This window comes from Macrotis lagotis, chromosome X (assembly GCF_037893015.1).
Source record: "Macrotis lagotis isolate mMagLag1 chromosome X, bilby.v1.9.chrom.fasta, whole genome shotgun sequence".
Taxonomy (NCBI): Eukaryota; Metazoa; Chordata; class Mammalia; order Peramelemorphia; family Peramelidae; genus Macrotis; species Macrotis lagotis.
In genome coordinates this window covers 91,058,697-91,084,733 of record NC_133666.1, presented here as the reverse complement: position 1 = coordinate 91,084,733, position 26,037 = coordinate 91,058,697, and the positions used below count along the sequence as shown (strand labels likewise).

Here is a 26,037-nt window from a genome sequence, read left to right as displayed (position 1 = left end):
AAAAAAGTTTTGTGCAAATAAATTCTATATAGTCAAAATAAGAAGGAAAACGTATAATTGAGAGAAAAAAATTTAAGGACAGTTTCTCAGATAAAGGTCTCATATGTCAAATATATAAAAAACTTTGTCAAATCAAGGCAATGGGTCAAAATTAACATTTAGACTAGGGACCAAGGGACACTGTAGTATGAGGCCTGTTTGATATTAGTATTTAGATGACACCAGTGACAATGTAGTGAGGACTGGTCAATATTAATATTAAAATGAGGACCAGTGACATTGTAGAGTGAGGCCTGCTTAATATTAATACTGAGATGAGGGAACAGTGTCACTGTAGTGTGAGGCCCACTCCATGTTTACATATATATATATGACAAGTGTCATTGGAGTGTGGCGTCAGCTCAATATTGATATTTGGAAGAGGGATCAGTGACACTGTTGTGTGAAACCTTGTCAACCCTAAAATTTGGATTAGGGACCAGGGACACTGTAGTGTGAGGCCTGCTCAATATTGATATTTAGATGAGAGACAAGTAAAAGTGTAGGGCGGCCTGCTCAATAATAATAATATATAGGTGAGGAACAAGTAACACTGTAGTGAGGTCAGCTCAATATTAATATAGAAATGAGGGACCAGTGACACTATAGTGAGGCTGGCTCAATATTGATATTTAGATGAGGGACCAGTGAGATAGTGTGAGGTCTGCTCAATATTAATATTGTAATGAGGGACCAGTAAGACTGTAGCAAGTCCTGTTCAATAATGATACAGAAATGAGGGACCAGTGGCACCATTGTGTTAATCCTGGTCAACATTAACATTTTCAATAGAGACCAGGGACACTGTAGTTTGAGGACTGTTCAATTTTGATATTTAGATGAGGGGCCAGTGACAAAAAAAGTTTATGGCCTGATCAATATTTATATGTACATGACAGACAAGTAACACTGTAGTGTGACGCCTCTACAGTTTTGATATTTAGATGAGGGACCAGTGAAATTGAAGCTTGGGGCCAGCTCAATATTAATATTTAGACATGAGACCAGTGGCATTGTAGTTAGGCCTGCTCAATATTAATATTTAGATCAGGGACAAATAAAACTGTAGGGGGGGGGGCTGCTCAACAGTTATATTTAGCTGAGGAACAAGTAACACTATGGGGGTCCTGATCAATATTAAAAATTAGATGAGGGACCAGAGACACTGTAGTGTAAGTCCCTCTCAATGTTAATATTTAGATGGGGGACCATTGTCACTGGAGTATGGCATCGTCTCAATATTGATTTTTTGACGAGGGACAAGTGACAATGTTGTGTGAATCATGGTCAATGTTAAAATTTAGATTAGGGGCCTGGACCACTGTAGTGTGAAGCATACCCACTAATAATATTTAGATGAGAGACAAGTTACACTGTTGTGAGGTGTACCCAATATTAATATTTAGATGAGGGACCATTGTCACTGCAGTGTGAAGTTGACTCAATATTCATATTTGGAAGGGGTCCATTGTCACTGTAGTTTGGGGCTGGCACAATATTAATATTTATTTGTGGAACCAGTGACACTGTAGTATAGGGTCTGCTGAATAATAATTTTGAGATGAGGGACCACTGACACTGCAGTGTGATGCCTGCTCTATGTTAATAGTGACTATATAATTTGAGGTTCACTCAGCATGCATATATATAGATGATGGATCAGTGACACATCAATGTAGGGCCTACTCAAAATTAATATTGAAAAAAGGGACCAAAGACACTGTAGTGGGCTTTCCACACTACATGCATATTTAAATGAGGGACCAGTGACACTATATTTTGGCCTGCTCAACATTAATATTTAGATGAGGGACCAGTGAGACTATAGTGTGAGGCCTGATCAATATTAATATTGAGATTAGGGACCAGTGAGATGATAATGTGGAACCTTCCCAATATTAATATTAAAATGAGGGACCAGTAAGACTGTATGAAGGACTGTTCAATAATAATACAGAAATGAGGGACCAGTGACACTGGTCAATCCCAGTCAACATTAACATTTTGATTAGGGACCAGAGACACTGTACTTCGAGTCCTAATATATATTATTATTTAGATGAGTGACCAGTGACAATGGAGTGTGAGGCCTGCTCAATATTAATATTTAGATGAGGGACAAGAAAAACTGTAGGGGTAGTGAGAGCTGCTGAATATTAATACTGAAATGAGGGACCATTGACACTGTAGTATGAGGCTTGCTCAATATTAATATTGAGATGAGGGAATAGTGACACAGAAGTATGAGGCCCACTCAATGTCAACATTTAGATGAAGGACCAGTGTCACTGGAGTGTGGCGTCGGCTCAATATTAATATTTGGCAGAGGGACCAGTGACACTGTTGTGTGAATCCTGGTCAAAGTTTAAATTTAGATTAGGGATTAGGAACACTGTAGTGTGAGGGGTGCTCACTAATAATATTTAGATGAGGGACAAGTAACACTATTGTGAGGTCTACTGGATATTTATATTTAAAAGAGGGATCAGTGACATTGTAGTGTGGGGCTTGCACAATATTAACATTTAGATGGGGAACCAGTGACACTGCATTATAGGGTCTGCTTAATATTAATGTTGAGATGGGGGACCAGTGACAATATACTGTGAGGTTCGCTCAGAATGCATTTATAGATGAGGGACCAGTGACACAGTAGTGTAGGGCCTACTCATTATTAACATTGAGAAAAGGGACCAGTGACACTGTAGTGGGAAGCCCACTCAACATGCATATTTAAGCGAGGGATCATTTATACTGTAGGGGGGCTTGTTCAATAGTAATATTTAGATGAGGGACCAGTGACACTGTAGGGTGAGTCCTGCTCAATATTAATATTTAGATGAGGGACAAGTGACACTGTAGTGAGACCTGCTCAATATTAATACAGAAATGAGGGATCATTGAAACTGTAGTGTGATGCTTGCTCAATATTAATATTGGGATGAGGCATCAGTGACACTGTAGTATGATGTCAGCTCAATATTGATATTAAGATGAGGTACCAGTGGCACTGTAGTGTGAGTCTGGCTCAATATTGATATTTAGAAGAGGGACCAGTGACACTGTTGTGTGAATCCTGGTCAACATTAAAATTTAGATTAAGGACTTGGGACTCTGTAGTGCGAGGCCTGCTCATTATTAATATTTAGATGTGGAACAAGTTACACTGTAGGGGGACCTGCTCACCATTAATATTTACATAAGGTACAGGTAACATTGCTGTGCAATTTGCTCAATATTAATATTTATTTGAGGGATCACTGACTCTGTAGTATGAGGCATGCTTAATATAAATATTAAGAAGAGGGACCAGTGACACTGTAGTGTGAGGCCTGCTTATATTAATATTAAGAAGATGGACCACTGACACTGCAGAGTGATGCATGAACAATGTTAATATTTATATGAGAAAGCAATGACATTGTACCATGAGATTGCTCAGAATTCACATTTTGATGATGGGCGAGTGATACTGTAGTTCTGAGGACCACTCAACATGCATGTTTAGATGAGGGAACAGTGGCACTTCAGTGTGATGCCTGTTAAATGTTAATATTGAGTGGAGGGACCAGTGACACTGTAGTGGGAATTCTTGTCAATGTTAACATTTGAATTAGGGACAAGGGATACTGTATTGTGAGGCCTGCTCTATATTAATATTTAGTTGAGGAACTAGTGACACTATAGAGAGAACCACTTCAATATTAATATTTATATGAAAGACAAGTAACACTGTAGTGAGGCTTGCTCAACATTGATATTTAAAGGAGGGACCAGTGACAGAGTAGTGAGGCCTGCTCAATATTAATATTTAGATGAGGGACCAGTGACACTATAGTGTGAGGACTGTTCAATATTAATATTGTAATGATTGACCAGTGAGACTGTAGTGGGGACTGCTTAATATTAATATTTAGATGAAGTTCAAGTAACACTGTAAAGGAGCCTGCTCAATAGTAATATTTAGGTGAGAAAAAAATAACACTGTAGTGAGGCCTGTTCAATATTAATATTGACATGTGAGACCAGTAACACTGTAGTGTGAAACCTGTACAATATTAATATTGAGATGAGGGATCATTTACACTATAGTGTATGGTGTGCTCAAAATAAATATTTCTATAAGGTACCAGTAACACTGTAGTGAAGCCTGCTCTATATTAATATTTCATTGAAGGACCAGTGACACTGTATTGTGAGGCTGTCTCAGTATTGATATTTAGATGAGGGACCACGGACAATGTTGTGTGAATCCTGGTTAACATTAACATTTTGATTATGGACCAGTAATACTACAGTGTGAGGCCTGCTCATTTTTTAATATTGTAATGAACCAATTGCTAGCTCAATATTAATACAGAATTGAGGGAACAGTGACACTGTAGTGTGTATCCTTGTCAATGTTAACATTTAGATTAGGGACCAGGGACACTGTACTGTGACACCTGCTCTGTATCAATGTTTAACTTAGGGACCAGTGACACTGTGGTGTCAGACCTGCTCAATTTAAAGTTTAGATGAGGAACCAGTGACACTGCAGTGTGAGGACTGCCTAATAATAAAATTTATATGAGGGACCAGTGACACTATAGTGAGGGCTATTTCAATACTAATATTTAGAAAAGGGACAAGGAACACTCTAGGGGGACAAATTCAATATTTAATATTGAAATATGAGACCAGTGACACTATACAATGAGGCCTGCTCAATATTAATACATAGATGAGCAACCAGTGTCACTGTAGTATGACACCAGCTCAATATTGATAATAAGATGAGGGACTAGTGACACTGCAGTGTGTGGCTGGCACAATTTTGATATTTAGATGAGGGACCAGTGACACTGTTGTGTGTATCATGGTCAAAATTAAAATTTAGATTAGGGACTAAGGACACTGTAGTGAGAGTCTTGCTCAATATTAATATTTAAATGAGAAAGAAATAACACTGTAGGGATGTAGGGGTGTCTGCTCAATAGTAATATTGAGGGGAGGAACAAGTAACACTGTAATGGGACCTGCTCAGTAATCATATTGAAATGTGGGACAAGTGAAATTGTATGGCAAGGCCTGCTCAATATAATTATTTAGATGAAGGACAAGAAACTATGTAGGGGGGCCTGCTCAATATTAATAATTAGATGAGGAACCAGTGACACTGCAGTGAGACCTGCTCTACATTCACACAGAAATGACCATTGACACTGAAGTGTGAAGTCTGCAAAATATTAATATTGAGCTGAGGTATCAGTGACATTATAGTATGAGGCCTGCTCAGTATTAATTTTTATGCGAGGTACAAATAACACTGTAGTGTGGCCTGTTCAATATTAATATTTAGATGAGGTCCAGTGACACTGTTGTGTGAATCCTGAAAAATATTAACATTTAGATTAGGGACCAAGGACACTGTAGTGTGAGACCTGCTCAATACTGCTGTGAAGATTAAGGACCACTGACAATGTAGTGTGGGGAATACTCAATATTCATATCTAGAGGAGAGACAAGTATCACTGTAGGCAGCCCAGCTCAATATTAATATTTAGATGAGGAACAAGTAACACTGTAGTGAGGCCTGTTCAACATTAATATTGATATGAGGGACCAGTGATACTGTAGTATGAAGCCTGCACAATATTAATATTTAGATGAGGGATCAGTGACACTATAGTATGTGGCGTGTTCAATGTTAATATTGTAATGAGGGACCGGTGGGACTGTAGTGTGAGACCTGCAGAGTATTAGTATTTAGATGAGAGAACAGTGACACTATAGTGAGGCCTGCTTCAATATTAATATTTACATGAGGGACAAGTAACATTGTAAGGAGGCCTGTGCAATATAAATAATTAGATGAGGGATGAGTGACACTGCAGTGAGACCTGCTTAATATTAATAAAGAAATGAGGGACCATTGTCACTGTAGTGTGAGTCCTGTACAATATTACTATTTAGATGATGGTCCAGTGACACTGAAGTGTGAATCCTTGTCAATATTAACATTTACATTAGGGAGCAGGGACACTGTATAGTGAGGCCTGCTCAGTATTTAAAATTGGATGAGGAACCAGTGACACTGCTAAATAGTAATATTTAAATGTTGGTCCAGTGACACTATAATCTAAGGACTTCTCAATATTGTTGTTTAAATGAGGGACCCATGACACTGTTTTGTGAGGCTGTCTAAATATTGATATTTAGATGAGTGACTAGGGACAATGTTGTGTGAATGCTGATAAATATTAACATTTAGATTAGGGACCAGGGACACTGTCAATGTTAACATTTAGATTAGGGAAAAGGGAAACTATACTGTGAGACCTGCTCTCTATTAATATTTAGATGAGGAACCAGTGAAACTATAGTGAGTACTGCTTCAATAGTAATATTTAGGTGAGGAAAAATAACACTGTTGTCAGGCCTGTTCAGTAATAATATTGAAATGTGGAACCATTGACACTCTAGTGTGAAACCTACTCAATATTAATATTAAGATGAGGGACCAGTGTCACTGTAGTGTGATGCCGGCCCAATATTGCTATTAAGATTAGGGACCAGGGACACTGTATTGTGAGGCCTGTTCAATATGAATATTTAGATGAGGAATAAGTAACACTGTAGCAGGGCCTGTTCAGTAGTAATAATTAGATGAGGAACAAGTAACATTTTAATGGGGCTTGCTAAATATTAATGTTGAAATGTGGGACCAGTGACATTATAGGGTGAGGCCTATTCAATATTAATATTTAGATGAGGGACAAGTAACACTGTAGTTCTGCCTGCTCAATAATAATAATTAGATGAGGGACAAGTGACACTGTAGTGCAACCTGCTCAATATTAATATTTAGATGAGGGACCAGTGACATTGTACCATTAGGCCGGCTCAAAATTGATGTTTAAATGAGGGAACAGTGACACTGTAGTGTGAGGCTGGCTCCATATTGATATTTAGATGAGGGATCCGTGACAATATTGTGTGAATCCTGAAAAGCATTAACATTTAGATTAGGGACCAGGGACACTGTAGTGTGATGCTTGCTCTGTATTGATATGAAGATGAAGAACAGTGACAATGTAGTATGGGGAATGATCAATATAAATATTTAGATGAATGACACTATAGACATCCCAGCTCAACAGTAATATTTAGATGAAAAGAGACAAGTAACACTGTAGTGTGGCCTGCTCAACATTAATGTCCAAATGAGGGACCAGTGACATTATAATGTGAGGCCTACACAATATTCATATTTAGATGCGGGGCAAGTAACACTGTAGGGGGGCCTGCTCAATAGTAATATTTAGGTGAGAAACAATTAACACCGTAGTGAGGCCCACTCAGCATTAATATTTAATTGAGTGACCAATTATACTGTATTGAGACCCGTTCAATATTAATACAGAAATGAGGGACCAGTGACACTGTAGTGCGAGGCCTGCCTAGTATTAATATTTAGATGAGGGAACAGTGACAATATAGTGAGGCTGGCTTCAATAATAATATTTAGATGAGGGACAAGTAACACTGTAGGGGGGACCTGTGCAATAATAATATTTAGGTGAGAAACAAGTAATGGATATTAAGATGAGGGACCAGTGACAATGTTGTGTCAATCCTGAAAAATATTAACATTTAGATTACAGACCAGGGACACTGTAGTGTGAGGCCTGCTCAGAATTGATATGAAGATGGGGAACCAGTGACAACATAGAATGGGGCAAACTCAATATAAATATTTAGATGAGTGACCAATGACACTGTAGTGTGGGGCCTGCTCAATATTAATATTTATATGAGGTACAAGTAACACTGTATTGTGAGTCTGGCTCAAGATTGAAATTTAGATGAGGGTCCAGTGACACTGTTGTGTGAATCCTGAAAAACATTAACATTTAGATTAGAGATCAGTTTCACTGTAGTGAGAGGCCTGCTCAGGATTGATATGAAGATGACAGACCAGTGACCATGTAGTGTGTGGCCTGCTCAATGTTCATATTTAAATGAGGGACATGTAACACTGTAGTGAGGCCTACTCAATATTACTATTGATATGAGTGACCAGTGACACTGAAGTGTGGCCTGCTACATATTAATATTTAGATGAGAGACCAATGAGACTGTAGTGTGAGGCATTATCCATATTAATATTTTAATGAGGGACCAGTGAGATGATAGTGTAGGGCTTGCGCAATACTAATATTGAGATGAGGAACCAGTGCCACTGTAGTGTGAATCCTTCTAAGTCTAACTACCAGATTATGAGATTATGGGGATGGAGAGGTTTAATAAGGTATTTGTACCCAGATGGGGAGAGACTTGCATACTTCAGATAGGCCTTTCACCTTGGCAAACCCAGCCCATTAGGGAAGAGGGAGGGACTTGTGTTTTGAGACAGGAGAAAAAAGAACACGATTTTATGTTCCACATGTGCCCATTTCTATTTTAGACATCCATTTTTAAGGATGTTTTAATGAAAGAATCTGCTTTTGTCTATTTTTATTTTTTTACTTTTTTTGGTTTATTTACTTTATATTATTATAATAATCTTGTTGAGAGAGTGAACATAACCCTCTATGCCCCTTACAAAGGATAGAGAAATGTCAAAAATAGAGAGAAATGCAATGTTGGAAAATCTGGACATGAGAGACCTTTGGAGGAAATTGAATGGGGACAGAAAGGAATACTTTTTCCTGCAGTAAATGGAATTTACACAAAAATTGGCCATATACTAGGGCATAAAAACCTTATAATCAAATGCAGAAATGCAGAAATAGTGAATACATACTTATCAGATCATAAAGCAACAAAAATCATATGCAATAATGGCCCATGGAGATATAGACCTAAAACTAATTGGAAATTAAATAACCTCTAAAGAATAAGTGTATCAAACAACAAATTATAGAAAGAATAAATTATTTCTTCCTAGATAATAACAATAATGAGACAATATACCAAAACTTATGGAATACAGCCAAGGCAGTTGTCAGGGGATATACTCTATCTTTAAATGGTTATATGAATAAATTAGAGAAAGAGGAAATAAATGAACTAAACATGCAGCTAAAAATTAGAGAAAGAACGAAATAAAAACCGCCATTAAACACAAAATTAGAAATTGTAAAAATTGAAGGAGAAAATCATAAAATTGAAAGCAAGAAAAGTATTTAACTAATAAAGAAAATTAAGATTTTGTTTTATTAAATAATGAATAAAATTGATAAACTTCTGGTTAATTTGAATAAAAAAAGAAAGAAGAAAACCAATTGCTATTGTTAAAAATGAAAAAGGTGTACTCGCCACCAATAAGGAGGAAATTTAAGTAATAATTTGTAATTATTTTGCCCAGCTGTATACCAATAAATTTGATAATCTAAGCGAAATGGATGAATATTTACAAAAATATAAGTTGCCCAGGTTAAATGAAGAAGAAATTAAGTACCTAAATAACCCTGTCTCAGAAAAAGAAACTCAACAAGTCATCATTGAACTCCCTAGAAAAATCTCCAGGGACAGATGGATTCACAAGTCATTTGTCTCAAATATTTAAGGAGCAATTGGTTCCAATTCCATATGATCAAGAAGTGTCAAAACAGAGAAACACAATTATAGACATATCTTCCTGATGAATATAGATGCAAAAATTTTAAATAAAATCTTAGCAAAGTGATTACAGCAAGTTATCACTAGGATAATACATTATGACCAAGCAGAATTTATGCAGGGTTGGTTTAATATTAGGAAAGCTGTTAGTATAATTAACTATATCAATAACAAACCTATCAAAAACCATGTGATTATTTCAATAGATGCTACTAAAGTCTTTGACAAAATACAGCACCAATTCCTACTAAAAACACTAGAGAACATAGGAATAAAGGTAGGAATAAATGGATTGTTCTTTGGAAAGATTCGCAGTAGCTATCTGAAACCATCAACAAGCATTATATGCAATGGGGATAAGCTAGAGTCATTCCCAATAAGATCAGGGGTGAAACAGGGATGCCTATCACTATTCAATATTGCGTTAGAAATGTTAGCTTCAGCAATAAGAAAAGAAAAAGAAATGGAAGGAATTAGAATTGGGAATGAAGAAACAAAATTCTCACTTTTTGCAGATGACATTATGCTATACCCAGAGAATCCTAAAAACCATCTAAAAAAAACTACTAGAAACAATTAGCAACTTTAGAAAAGTTGAAAGATATAAAATAAACCCTCATAAATCTTCATGTTTTCTCTATATGACTAGCAAAATATAGCAGCAAGAGCTAGAAAGAGAAATCCCATTCAAAGTAACTTCAGACAACATAAAATACTTGGGAGTCTGCCTTGCAGAGGCAGACTCAGAAACTATGAAAATAACTACAAAACACTTCTCACACAAATAAAATCCAATCTAAATAACTGGGAAAATATCAACTGCTCATGAATAGGCCGAGCTAATATAATAAAAATGACAATTGTACCTAAATTAAACTACTTAATTAGTGCCCTAACAATTAAACTTCCAAAAAATTACTTTAATGTGCTAGAAAAATATTGGAAATAAATTCATATGGAGAAATAAAAAGTCAAGGTTTTCCAGGGATTTAAGGGAAAAAAAGTGCAAAAGAAAGTACCAGATCTAAAGTTATCCTATAAACCATCAGTCATCAAAATGTTTCGTATTGGCTAAGAAATAGAGTGGTGGATCAGTGAAATAGACTAGGTGCAAAAGAGATAGGAAATGATGAGAGTAATCTGCTGTTTGATAAACCCAAAAAGTCCAGCCTCTTGGATAAAAACTATCTCTTCAATAAAAGCTGTTGGGAAAAATTGGAAGTTAGTATGGGAGAAACTTGAATTAGACCAACATCTCACATGCTATACCAAGACAAGATGAAAATGGGTCCAGGATCTAGATCTAAAAGACAATATTATAAGCAAACTAGGGGACCAAGAAATAGTTTACTTGTCAGATCTATATAAAAGTAAATAGTTTATGACTAAGGAAGAGATAGAGAACATTATTAAACGTAAACTAGGTAATTTTGATTACATTAAATTAAAAAGCTTCTGCACAGACAAAACAACTCTAACCAAGATCAAAAGAAATGTAGTAAATTGGGAAACAATTTTTTCAACTAGTGTTTCTGACACAGGACTCATGTCTAAAATATACAGAGAACTGAGTCAAATTTTAAAAAAAATAAGCCATTCCCAATTAACAAATGGTCAAAGGATATGCAAAGACAATTTACAGCTGAGGAAATCAAAGCAATCCATAGTCATATGAAAAATTGCTCTAAATCATTACTGATTAGAGAAATGAAAATTAAAGCATCTCTGAGGTACCACCTCATACCACTCAGACTGGCCAATATGACCGGAAAGGACAATGATCAATGTTGGAAGGGGTATGGGAAATCTGGTACACTAATACATTGTGGGTGGAACTGCGAACTCATCTAACCTTTCTGGAGATCAATGCGAAATTACACCCAAAGGGATACAGAAATGTGCATACCCTTTGATCCAGCAATACCACTACTGGGTCTATACTGAAGTCTATACTGAGTCTATACTGGATCTAGAAGAAATTATGAAAAATGGTAAAAACATCACTTGCACAAAAATATTCATAGCAGCCCTGTTTGTAGTGGCAACGAATTAGAAATTAAGTGAATGTCCTTTAGTAGGGGAATGGCTTAACAACCTGTGGTATATGTATGTCATGGAGCACTATTGTTCTATTAGACACCAGGAGGGATGGGAATTCAGGGAAGTCTAGAGGGATTTGCATGAACTGATGTTGAGTGACATGAGCAGAACCAGAAAAACATTGTACATCCTAACAACATGGGGGTGATGATCAACCTTGATGGACTCACAACAATCAGGAACAATTTGGGGGTATATGTGATGGAAGATACTATCTGTATCCAGAGAAAGAATTGTAGAGTTTGTACAAAGACCAAAGACTATTACCTTCAATTTAGAAAAAAAAACTCGTTATCTTTTATGTAATTTTGCTATCTCTTATACTTTAGTTTTCTTTCTTAAGAATATGATTTGTCTCTCGTCACATTCAACTCAGATCAATGTATACCATGGATATAATGTAAAGACTAACAGAATGCCTTCTGTGGTCGGTGGGGGGAGGGAAGCAAGAATGGGGGAAAAATTGTAAAATTCAAAATAAATAAAATCTTTCTAAAAAATACAAAGGCTGAATAATAACAATACAACAACTAGTGTTGCTTTTGCTTTTGCTTCCTAGCTTTGACTTAGGGTTACATCCTTCTTTCTAACTGGAGGGCTTCTAGCAAAAGGCTGAAAGAATTATCCAACAATCTGAGGTTAGAAAGATAATTAGGGTGATTCACTATGAGCACGTAGAGTGATAGGACACCTGGGACTGCTAGTGTATATAGAAACATTTTTTTATCTATATTAATGGACTCCCATGGTGCTGAGTCATCCTCTTACTGTTTGAGTGGTAAGAAATATTTTTTCGAAATTTCTTTGATCCAAAGGAGATCAGAGTGAAACACATAAAAAGGGTGATTCTTCAGCTGTTTGTTGCTTATGTCTTTGCAAGAAGGATAGTTCTGTGCTAGGAAATTGTCTTAGTTATAATCCTTTCCCAAGACTTGGACTATCCATCTTGGTAGCCACACGTGCTTCCCAAGATTTCTCTTAGGGAAGGTAGAAAGCAAGATTTGTTTGTGGGAACCTCATACCTTCACAGTTGTCTGGTCAGCAGGAGAGTTGGGACCAAGTCTTCAGATGGGACTTCCAGCTCTTGACCTTAAGAAAAATCATTCATTCCCCCATGAAATTAACAGAAGAAGAAGACATTTGTTTGGAAAGCAAGTGTGTATGAATGGAAATAACCAGTGATTGTGTGAGTGAATGTATAAACCCACCATGAGGCAAAACCCCTGTGAAACCCTGAATGAGGCCTGTGGATAGGTATCCTCCCAGGGAGAGGCCAGAACAATCATTGTTTTCTGACCTAGTCCAAGGATCATACAGTATATGGAGAATCCTACTGGCTTTGAAGTCTCCAGTAGCACTGCCCTGTGGAGTGATGTATCCTTTCAAACTCTGGGGATTTTGAACCAAATGAGGAAACATCAGTCACCATGATCCTAGATCATCTGCTGACTCAATATTGTCCTTTCTTTATTCCTCTTATGCCCTTGAAAATGGACCTTAGAACCTTAGAAAAAGATTTTGTGTCCTGAGACATTAGAAGAAAATGAACAAGGTTTTGTTTGTGTTTGGTTGTTCTGTGGATTACAGAATATATGTTGACAACATGGTCTGTATGTTGTATTGTTTATCTAATCTGATATTCTTTAAGATGGAATTAGTATTTCTTGATTTTTATATTTCTGATCAAAGGTTAGTCTCTTAACCTTTAATTAAAGGTTTAAAATGTCAGTCTGCTATGTAAGGCCTGCCTCCTACAATATTGACTACACTTGTGTCAATACTATCTGGTTATCTCAATGTTAGTACCTGATCAAAAAACTTCAAGATAAGAGACATCTTGTACAAGCAGAGAGAAAATCCTATTGTCATTTGTAAACATTTACTCTTCAGCATAAGTGGAATTCTTGTTAATAGGAATTTTAAAAGGTATTATAAGATTTGAAAGAATCATATTGTAAAACCATGTCATCTATGTCAAATAACATTGGTTGTTAACCAAAAGTTTTATCATTCTTTGTTCATTTTGTATAAAATTCCCCCAAAATATTGTTTCAATGTTGGTATTGGTAAGGATGCCATCTACCCATGGATTTTGTTAGGATCCTAGAGAATTAAACTTCATTTATAAAACTAACTTTGTAGTTTCATTTTTCAGCCTAAGGAAAAATATGGTTAACACCTTGTAAACCAAACTGACCTTTTTCCTATGGTCTGATCAGCCAAAGGATAAAGGAGGAAAAGAGGGAGAGCTTCCCACTGAAAATTTCCCAACTTTCAAAAACTATAATCTTATTTTCATACTCTAATTCTGTCCATGTTAAGAATAATGAAGAGAGAAAGTTTGTATGTTTTCGTGTGAGTGTACGTGTGTGTGTGTGTGTTGAGAGAGAGAGAGAGAGAGAGAGAGAGAGAGAGAGCAAGAGGCAGTGATACAGAGGGATGAGACACAGAGATAGACAGACAGACAGACAGGCAAGCAGAAAGACAGAGAGAGACAGAGAGAGAGCCAAAAAGAATTCTTCGTGCAAATTAGAGAACAAAATTATGATTGAAGTATGGACTACTTAATGTGTATTTCCAAATTATAAGGAGACTGTAGTTTGAATATTTTATATATGCTGCAAAATCTTATTGACTTTTGGGGGATACAACTCTATAGAACTGCCAAAATTGAGACTTGGTGGAATTTGCAGAAAATAAATCTACCTAACTCCTATAGTATTCTATTTCTTCCCTGGAGACTGATGGATATTTTTTTGTTTTAATATAGGGAAGGTGAATACAAGTATGTACACAGAATACAGCTCTTGACAGAATTGAAGATACTTTACAGGATTTGTCTTCAATGAAGTGAATAGTTTATCTGACCACTTTGGTCTTCTGTGAAATATTTAGCTCAATATAATTGATTACATAAATAAGAGGTAAAGTCAACAAAGAGGAATTAAAATGGACTATGCCTTTGTGAACTCTTACTTTAAGAGCCAAATCAGAAACTTTTTAAACTATCTGTAAACCTTTCAAGTTCAGTTGTGATCAGGGAAAAATAACGTTTAACAATAAATTTGAGGTGTATGAGAACCATGTGCTAAATTTGCAGAGGAGAATTCCAGTGGATATTTCTCCTGAAGGTAGTCTGAGAAAAAATTTAGAAGGAAAAAATTGAGAAAGTGGCAGTGAAGGGAGGAATGGGAAGTAATGGATCAGGTGTGTAAAGAGAGGCATTTCTTTGATTTGCAGGAATCAGATGGGATAAATCTAAGTCAGAAGAGAGAGGGAATTAGACCTTCCTAACATCTCTTGCATGCACTGCCCCCCACTCTGGTTCAAGTCTCATTAGCTCACACCTGGGTTGTAGCTATTGTGACTCTACCTGCCTCAAGTCTCAGCAATCCAATTCACCCTCTATTGGATCAAGAGATTGCTTTACTTAAAGCATAAATTCAATCATTACATCCCCACACATCCCCAATAAACTTCAGTGGCTCCTTTTGGCCTCCAATATCAAACAGAAAATATTCTTTTTTAAGGACTACTTTCTTCATAACTTGTCCTTCCTGCCTTTCTAGTCTTATTATCCTTTATACTACTATAGTTCACTTGGATGCAGTAACATTGACCTCCATAATATATCCTGAATAGGACTCTATCTCTCAGTTATATGCATTTCACTGTCTTTTCACCAACAGCATACTGCTCTACTTTGTCAAGTTTCATAGGGGATAGACAGGGCACTGTTCTTGGACTCCAAACTATTTGAGTTCTCATTCTGATGCATATACTGCCAACCCATACTATGAAATGAGATAATTGATGAGAGAAAGAGAAAAAAAATTCCCTGAGAATTTGTGTGAGAGATATAGAGCTGGAGGGAAACTAGCAGTGAGAAAGAGATAGAAAGGAGACACTAGCAATGAGGACTAGGAGAAATGTGTGAAGAGACACATCCACGTCTCCTAGAGTTTGGGTCACTGTTTTGGATGTCATGAGGCCAAGAGTTCATATTATGCTTCAAAATCTGCTTAAATGGGAGCAGCTGGGTGGTGCAGTGGATAGAGTACTGGCCTTGGAGTCAAGATTACCTGAGTTCAAATCTAGCCTCTGACACCTATTAACTATATAGCTATGTGGCCTTGGGTAAGTCACTTAACCCCACTGCCTTGCAAAAAACCCAACAAAATCTGCTTAACTATGTGATACTTTTTAGGTCTCTGAAATTGTCTAATTTGAAATTGTCACTTTCATCTTTTTTAAAATGATGGAGTTTGACTCTGTAGCTCTTATGGTTTATTCCAGCTCAAAATATTTAATAATATCAGGGATAGAAAGAAAATGAAAAAAGTTAGTTTGGGCTCAGAAGGATAACACAGCAAAAAGCTTTTGATTAACACAAGGATATAAGAGAAAAGGGTTCTGTGGATAGTGAGGTTTCTGTAGGGACTGATCTTAGAAATCAGGATGAACTGAGTTCAGTTCCTCATTCACATTCTCAAAATATCTTTGACCTGTGAAATTGATGCAGAATGTTTTCACCTCTGCTTCTTCAAAATAGAAAAGAAAAAGAGAAGAATATTTTTAATTGGATGGGAAACAGAGGAAGGAATAAAACTTAGGAGAAGGAAGGTGGATGATGGGGGAAAGAGACAGAGACAGAGACAGGGACACAGAGAGAACCAAAGAACCAAATACTGAAACAAGAGAGAAAGGCACATAGAGAGCAAAGAAGTGTAGGAGGACAGTGAGATATTAAACAAGGGGATGAAAAACTGTAAAAGGATAGGTCCCCTGTGAAATATAGGGCAGCTCAGCTAGAATCCTATTGATCGGAGATTTAGACTTGGAGTTCACTGAGATTCAATACCATGTCAGGCTGAGGAGCTGTTTTACCCTGGAGAAGTCCCTTAACCATAATCAACCTCAGTTTTCATTTCATTCAGTTCATTGGGCTGGACTTGATGGTATCTAAGGACCCTTCAGATCTATAATTCTCTGGTTACTAGAGAGTGAAAGCTGGTCCCCTTGGAATTAATATTGGAATACAGAGAGAGAGTCATTAAGGATGAGATGGAAATAGAGGCAAGTGTCTATAGGAATTAGATATGGGGGGATTGAGGGGAATATTTATAGTAAAACAGTTAGATTATCTAATAGACTCTTTTTTGGAAATGTATGTGATCTAAGTCCAAAACCTAGTTAATATTCTCAAAATGGGTTTGAACCTGAGTAATTCTATCATCTTAATAATGGTAGATAGATAGATAGATAGATAGATAGATAGATAGATAGATAGATAGATCTTAATAATCGACCTTCCTTTTCTCATCTTCTTAAACCTTAAAGCCCTTGTCCTCTTATCTCACTCCCAACATTACTTGACCTCCTTGCTGTTTCATGAACAAAAGCCTCCATCTTTTACCTCTCTACCCATTCTCCCAAGATGTCCTCCCTGCCTGGGATTTTCTGCCTCTTCATTTTTGTCTCCATGTTTTCCTGGATTCCACCAAGTAACACCTAAATTACCACCACATAAAGGAAGCAGTTTCTATTCCCTTTTAATTCTAGTGCATTATTTATGTATCTTGGTACAGATGTGTTTTTGTTGTTGTTGCTTACTCAACACCTTCCCCATTTGATTGTGAACTCTGTCTTTTCCTTTTATCACCACACATAGGAAGTGATTAATAAATGGATATGGACTGACTGGAGTCAGAGTCAAATTTAAATCCCAATCCTATTATGTGATTCAATGTGTATAGATGGAGTTTTAATCACATTTTTAAAAACTGTATATTGCAAGATTATGCATGGTTGTTATTTTTTTTTAATTTTTTATTCTTGTGTTTTTTTAAAAAGAAAATTTATTCCTGATAGATTCTCAATCCAATGGTAAGTTGGTTAAAATGTTTGACAACAGACTTTCTTTTATATACATATCTACATATATATACACAAATATATAACTTTATTAATACTTCTACTAAAATAAAATATTCCAACACAAATTGAAAATAGTAATAAGAATAATAATTATTTATACATTATCCTTTATTTATCCATAGTTCTAACTAATTTACACAGAATGCTTTTCTTAAATTTTGTTTAGCTCATGTATCTATAGCCATTCTCTGGTTGAAATTCCATCATCATTTAAAAATAATAATGAATTTCAATTGATTGAATCATAATCCAATAAATGAAGTGTCATTATTCTAGTTATGTGTTAGCCTATTACTCTTCAAGTCTGAAATTATTTATTAAACCAAGAATTCTTTTAGCTTTGGCTAAGAGAAAGCCATAGTGATGACTGTTGTTTTGCCTATTTTATCCTTCTGGTAATTGGAACATTGTTTAATTCTTTATTATTCTACAAAAATGAAGAAAACCTTTAGATGAGTTGCATGTTTATATTTTCATTTAAATGATTCCATTTTCTTCCATCTTTCCATAATCAAGTCTGTTATGCACAAGACTAAGTAGAGAATTCTAATAAATCAAAATATTTAAAAATAGTTTCATCATTTCTTTTGTTTCATAAAAGTTATACATTTATCTGTGGAATTATATTTCCAATCACCATATTGCTAGGAAGACCATTACATGTATTGTTTTATTAAATTATGCATCTTTATTTTTATTTGGCTTAAATCTACTTGAAATTCATGCTTTCTCAGATCAGTACTCAAAAGGCTGCATGATGAATTCATTAACTTTTGCTCTGTCTGAATATTGGTTGATGGTGAGTACAATTTAAATGAATTTAACCAAATTTATTCAAGATGTCAATTAATAAAGTAAAACATTTCAGGAAATTAATGTCAATTAATTTCAGACAAGACATGGAATCAGGAAGACCTGAATGAAAATTGGGTTTCAGCCACTTACAAGTTTGTTTCTCTGAGTAAGTCAATCAATCCTCTTTGTCTTATTTTCCTCATCTGTAAAATGAGCTTCTGATGATGGCAAACCACTGCAGTATCTTTGAGAAGAAAACCCCAAAGGGAGTCATGAATAATAAAAACTGACTCAAATGAATGAAAAGTAATAGTAGCAACAATCGCTTTATAAAATAACAAATGAGCAATAATTCATATTCAATATTGGATAATTATTACATATAGTAGAACTACTACTTTCTAAACAACAAAGCACTCATTTCAGTCCCAGTATTTGACCAGTTTTAATGATTTCCATGTCAGTTCTTTAGCAGTAACTTGTAGTTTGGTTTGATATTTTTTAAATTAGATTGATGATATTTATTTTATTTCTTTTAAGGTTTTTGAAAGGCAAACGTGGTTAAGTGGCTTGCCCAAGGCCACACAGCTAGGTAATTATTAAGTGTTTGAGACCGGATTTGAACCCAGGTACTCATGACTCCAGGGACAGTGCTTTATTCACTACACCACCTAGCTGCCCCAGATTTATGATATTTAGACTGAATTTTATTTAGAGAAAATAAAAACTATCTTTTTGATTTTGAATTTGAGAGGATGTACCTCAATTGGAGAATGACAAAACTATGTTATATGTAGACTATAGAGTACTACAGTTCTGTAAGAAATCAGGAGTGGCCTGATTTCAAAAAAGCATGAAAATGCTTGAATGAACTGATGCTGAGTGAATTGAGCAGAACAGAACATTATACATACTAACAGCAACATTGTGAGATGAATAACTATAGAGCAAGGCATATTATGTTCACTTTTTTCCAAGCTTCTTTTATGTTTTTTCTTCCTTTCTTATATTTCCCCTTTAGTTCTAGTTCTTCTTTCACAGCTTGATTAATACATGAAAGGTTATTTTAAATGTACACTCTATATCAGATTATTTGCTGGAAAAATGTGGACCTCAAAAACTTGCAGAAAGATGAATGTTGAAAACTGTCTTTGCATGTAATTAGGAAAAAAATAAGGAAACAATGATCATTTTATTTTAATTAGGAAATGGCAATTACAATCAGTGGTTTGAACAGTGCCAAATAAAGAATTTAGGAATAACTTATAACCACTTTCTACCTGTTCCAAGCATTCTTTCCAACAGCAGAAACCAGCTCAGTAAAAATAAGATACAAAAAGTTCAACTTCTAATAGTATTGTTCTTCAGTCAAATGTGAGATCTTGTTCTTTAAGCAAAGACACTGCTATTGCTTTCTCCAACTAATTTTACAAATGATGAAACTGAAGCAAACAATGCCCAGGGTCACACAACTAGAAAGTGACTGAGTCCAGATTTGAACTCAGGAAGATGAATCTTTCTGACTCCAGGTCAGGAATTCTTCCCCTGGACCCCCTAACTATACATAGCCATAGTAACTACTTAACAAATGCTTCCTGTCTGACTGATTGACTTCATATCCAAAATGTAAAATTCCTGAAATCTAGGAATCAGATCTTGGTCAAAGGAGCCTGTGATCAGGGTTTTGTATACCAGTCTTAGACAATCTTTAATGTTTCATTTCACAAATCTCCTTCTAAAAGAAGCTTAGATTTTCTTTGATATTTTTCTTCCAAATTTGCTCTTGAGAATAAAAGTACTAATGAGTAATAATAATATTTAAATGAGGGGCCATAGTAATCATAACCTTGAATGTGAATGGGATGAACTCTCCCTTAAAACATAAGCAAATAGCAGAGTGGATTAAAAACCAGAATCCTACAATATGCTGCTTACAAAAAACTCATTTGAAGCAGAGAGATACATATAGAGCAAAGGTAAAAGGTTGGAGCAAAATACATTTTGCTTCAGCTGAAGTAAAAAAAGCAGGGGTAGCAATCCTTATTTCAGACAAAGCAGTAGCAAAAACAGATAGCATTAAAAGAGATAAGGAAGGAAACTTTATCCTCCTAAAAGGTACCATAAACAATAAAGTCATTTCAATATTGAATATATATGCACCCAGTGGGACAGCACCCAAATTCTTAGAGGAGAAACTGAAAGAACTACAGGAAGACATAGACAGCAAAACTCTACTAGTGGGAGACTTCAACCCCCGCTATCAGATCTAGATAAATCGAATCATAAAACAAACAAGAAAGAAATTAGGGAGGTAAATAGATTGTCAGAAAAATTAGATACAGTAAACTTATGGAGGAAACTGAATGGGGATAGAAAGGAATATACCTTTTTCTATGCAGTACATGGAACTTATACAAAAATTGACCATGTACGAGGACATAAAAATCTAATTATCAACTGCAGAAAGGCAGAAATAGTGAATACATCTTTCTCAGATCACAATGCAATAAAAGTCATATACAATACTGGCCAAAGGAGATATAAACCCAGAACAAATTGGAAACTGAATAACCTCATTTTAAAAAATAAGTGGACCAAAAAACAAATTATAGAAAGCATTAACCATTTTATCTTAGATAATGATAATAATGAAACAACATACCAAAAGCTATGGGATTCATTCAAAGCAACTCTCAGGGGATATATAATAGCTCTAAATGATTATATGAATAAATTGGAGAAAGAGGAAATCAATGAACTAAACATGCAACTAAAAAATTAGAGAAAGAACAAATCAAAAATCCCCAATTAAATACTAAATTAGAAATTCTAAAAATTAAAGGAGAAATTAATAAAATTGAAAGCAAAACAACTATTGAATTAATAAATAAAACCAAAAGTTGGTATTATGAAAAAAACAATAAAATTGATAAACCTCTGCTCAATTTGATTAAAAAAAAGAAGAAAACCAAATTGCTAGTATCATAAATGAAAAAGGTGAACTCACCACCAATGAGGAGGAAATTAAAGTAATAATTCGAAATTATTTTGCCCAACTCTATGCCAATAAATTTGATAATCTAAGTGAAATGGATGAATATTTACAAAAATATAAGTTGCCCAGGTTAAATGAAGAAGAGATTAAATAGCTAAACAACCCTATCTCAGAAAAAGAAATAAAACAAGCCATTACAGAACTCCCAAAAAATAAATCTCCAGGGCCTGATGGATTCACAAGTGAATTCTACCAAACATTTAAGAAACAATTGGTTCTAATCCTATTTAAACTCTTCAGAAAAATAGGAAAAGATGGAACTCTGTCTAACTCTTTCTATGAAACCAATATGGTACTGTTACCTAAACCAGGAAGAGTCAAAACAGAGAAAGAAAATTATAGACCTATTTTTGTGATGAATATAGATGCAAAAATCCTAAATAAAATCTTAGAACAATGAGTACAACAAGTCATCACTAGGATAATACATTATGATCAAGTAGGATTTATTCCAGGAATGCAGGGTTGGTTCAATATTAGGAAAATTGTTAGTATACTCAATTATATCAACAACAAACCTATCAGAAATCATATGATCATATCAATAGATGCTGAAAAAGCTTTTGACAAAATACAGCATCCATTCCTATTAAAAACACTAGAGAGTGGAGAAATAAATGGACTGTTCCTTAAAATAATTAGCAGTAACTATCTGAGACCATCAACAATCATTATATTCAATGGGGAGAGGCTAGAGGCATTCTCAATAAGATCAGGGGTGAAACAAGGGTGCCCATTATCACCACTACTATTCAATATTGTATTAGAAATGTTAGCATCAGCAATTAGAGAAGAAAAAGAAATTGAAGGAATTAGAATTGGGAAGGAAGAGACAAAACTCTCACTCTTTGCAGATGACATGATGCTCTACCTAGAGAATCCCAAGAAATCATCTAAAAAACTACTGGAAACAATTAGCAATTTTAGCAAAATTGCAGGTTATAAAATGAACCCTCATAAATTCTCAACTTTTCTATATATGTCTAGCAAGAAACAGCAGGAAGAGCTAGAAAGAGAAATCCCATTCAAAGTAACCTCAGACAATATAAAATATTTGGGAGTCTATTTGCCAAGACAGACTCAGTATCTTTTTGAAAAAAAATTATAAAACACTTCTCACACAAATTAATTAGATTTAAATAACTGGGCAAATATTAACTGCTCATGGATAGGTAGAGCTAATATAATAAAAATGACAATTCTACCAAAACTAAACTATCTATTTAGTGCCCTACCAATCACAATTCCAAAAAAATTACATTCATGCATTAGAAAAAATTGTAAGTAAATTCATATGGAGAAATAAAAAGTCAAGAATTGCCAGGAGCTTAATGAAAAAAAGTGCAAAAGAAGGTGGCCTAGCCCTACCCAATCTAAAATTATATTATAAAGCATCAGTCATCAAAACTGTTTGGTATTGGCTAAGAAATAGAGTGGTGGACCAGTGGAATAGACTAGGTGTAAAAGCAGGAGATGATTATAGTAATCTGCTGTCTGATAAAGCCAAAGAGTCCAGCCAATGGGATTAAAAACTCCCTCTTTGATAAAAATTGCTATGATAATTGGAAGTTAGTATGGAAGAAACTTAGATTAGACCAACACCTCACACCATTTACCAAGATAAGATCCAAATGGTTACAGGACATAGACATAAGAAACAATACTATAAGCAAATTAGAAGATCAAGGACTAATCTACCTGTCAGATCTATGGAAAGGGGAACAGTTTATGACTAAGGAAGAGTTGGAGAACATCACCAAAACCAATTAGATGATTTTAATTACATTAAATTAAAAAGCATTTGCACAGATAAAACCAATGTAATCAAGATCAAAAGAAATGTAGTAAATTGGGAAACAATCTTTACAACTAATGATTCTGACAAAGGACTCATTTCTAAAATATACAGAGAACTGAGTCATATTTTTAAAACAAAAGCCATTCCCCAATTGACAAATAGTCAAAGGATATGCAAAGGCAATTTACAGATGAGGAGATCAAAGTAATCCATAGCTATTTGAAAAAATGCTCTAAATCATTAATTATTAGAGAAATGCAAATTTAAGCTTCTCTGAGGTACCACCTCACACCTCTCAGATTGGCCAGTATGACTAGGAAGGATAATGATCATTGTTGGAAGGGATGTGGGAAATCTGGGACACTATTACACTGTTGGTGGAGCTGTGAACTCATCCAACCCTTCTGGAGTGCTATTTGGAACTATGCCCAAAGGGCAGCAAAAATGTGCATACCCTTTGACCCAGCAATACCACTACTGGGGCTATACCCTGAAGAGATGAGGAAAAAGGCTAAAAACATTACTTGTACAAAAATATTTATAGCAGCCCTGTTTGTGGTGGCAAAGAATTGGAAATCCAGTAAATGTCCTTCAATTGGGGAATGGCTTAGCAAACTGTGGTATATGTATGTCATGGAACACTATTGTTCTATCAGAAACCAAGAGGGATGGGATTTCAGGGAAACCTGGAGGGATTTCCATGAACTGATGCTGAGTGAGATGAGCAGAACCAGAAAAACACTTTACACCCTAACAACAACATGGGAGTGATGTTCAACGTTGAAGGACTTGCTCATTCCATCAGTGGAACAATCAGGAACAATTTGGGGCTGTCTGCAAAGGAGAGTGCCATCTGTATCCAGATAAGGAGCTGTGGAGTTTGAACAAAGTGCAAGGACTATTCCCTTTAATTCAGAAAAAAAAACAGATAGCTTATTGTCTGATCTTGTTACCTCTTAGAACTCTCTTCTCTTTAAGGATATGATTTCTGTCTCATCACACCCAATTTGGATCAAGGTACAACATGGAAACAAAGTAAAGACTCACAGAGTGCTTTCTGTGGGGGGGAGCAAGATTGGGGGAAAATTGTAAAACTCAAGTAAGATCTTCAATAAAAATAAATTTTAAAAAGAAAAAGATTAAGATTTAAAAAAGATAATATGTATGGTGATTATTAGATCTGAATTTCTATTTCAGGTGAAAGAATTCCTTGCATACTTCAGCTAATAAATCCAGGGTTCCACTTGTATTCATTCCGTCTTTCTAAAAAGCAAGTGATTTCTCACAAGTGCAAAAATCCATTTAAAAACAAGATTTAGGGGCGGCTAGGTGGCGCAGTGGATAAAGTACCCATCCTGGAGTTAGGAGTACCTGGGTTCAAATCCAGGCTCAGACACATAATAATTACCTAGCCATGTGGCCTTGGGCAAACCAGTTAACCCCATTGCCTTGAAAAAACCTAAACAAACAAACAAACAAAAAAACAAGATTTAAAATGGGAAAAAGATCTAATACCAGAATTTGGTCACATGATGGCAGACTAAAATGGCAATGATGGAATTGGCCACAAGAGGGCAGGCGTATGTGAAAAGGCACATTAAAGGAACTGCAACATTCTTACTGGACATCAGATGTCAATGAAAGATGGTGTTATAAAACTCAAAGGCAAATAATTATTCAAAAAATATTTCTTGAGCACGTATTGTATTCCAATGTGTTTCCTAGATTTTGAGAATATAAAAACAAAAATTAGGCACTCTATAGCACGAAATATATACATATATATATATATATATATATATATATATATATATATATATATATATCCAAACAAAAAAACAAAAACAAAATGCAGCACAATGGTTTGGTGGTCTAATAATTAGAGAGGTCTATATTTGTAAGTAAGAAAGCATTTAATAAGTGCCTGATATGTACCAGCACTCTGCTATGTTCTGGAGATGGAAAAGATGGCAGAAAAAAATTCTCTACCTCAATTAGCTCATAAAATAAATATATTGTTAAGAAACAAACAAAATAAAGTTTTGTTGAAGATAAAAAGGAATTAACTTAGAGAGGGGAGGAATTGCTTTGAGATGTTTGGGATAGCATTCAAGTTGAAGATGGCATGTTAACCTCAACTTTAAAATACCTTGGAAGTCAGAATTGAGAACTAAGGAAGAAAATCATTGCTTCATGATGCATAGGCAGAGAAAATGACTCGAGTCAAGAGATGGAGTATCTTAATCATGAAGCAGCAAGGAAACCACTGTCATAATCCCAAAAAATAAACAAAATGAAGCAAGGTGTAAGATGATAAGAAAGCTGTCAGACTGCTTGTTTATAATGCCAAACACAAAGATTTTGTATTTAATTCTTGAAGTGGTATGGAGAAACTGGATTTTATTGAGTTCAGGGATGACATGGATATACCTATGTCTTAGGACAATCCACTTGCTGGCTGAATGAAAAATGGATTGGGATGAGGAGAGGCTTGGGGAAAGGTAAACCCAAGAACAAAGTCTTGCAATGTAAGAGCACAGCAAGTAAGAAGCAATGAAAGATTTTCAGGAGTGTGGTAGCACTGTGAGAGTAGAGAAGGGTGCATATTGTTGAGATTTTATAAAACTGGAAATAAAAAAGTTTTGGACACAGATTTGACATGTGCAGTGAGAGATTGTAAGTAGTCAAATTAATTTCAGTAATCAAA

At 35.2% G+C, this 26,037-nt stretch overlaps 1 pseudogene; it reads right to left on the bottom strand.

Annotated features, from left to right (window-relative positions):
* The window catches only part of LOC141498757 (WW domain binding protein 1-like pseudogene), a 36,904-nt pseudogene extending 12,320 nt beyond the window's left edge, over positions 1-24,584 (bottom strand).
* Positions 24,585-26,037: the final 1,453 nt, after the last annotated feature.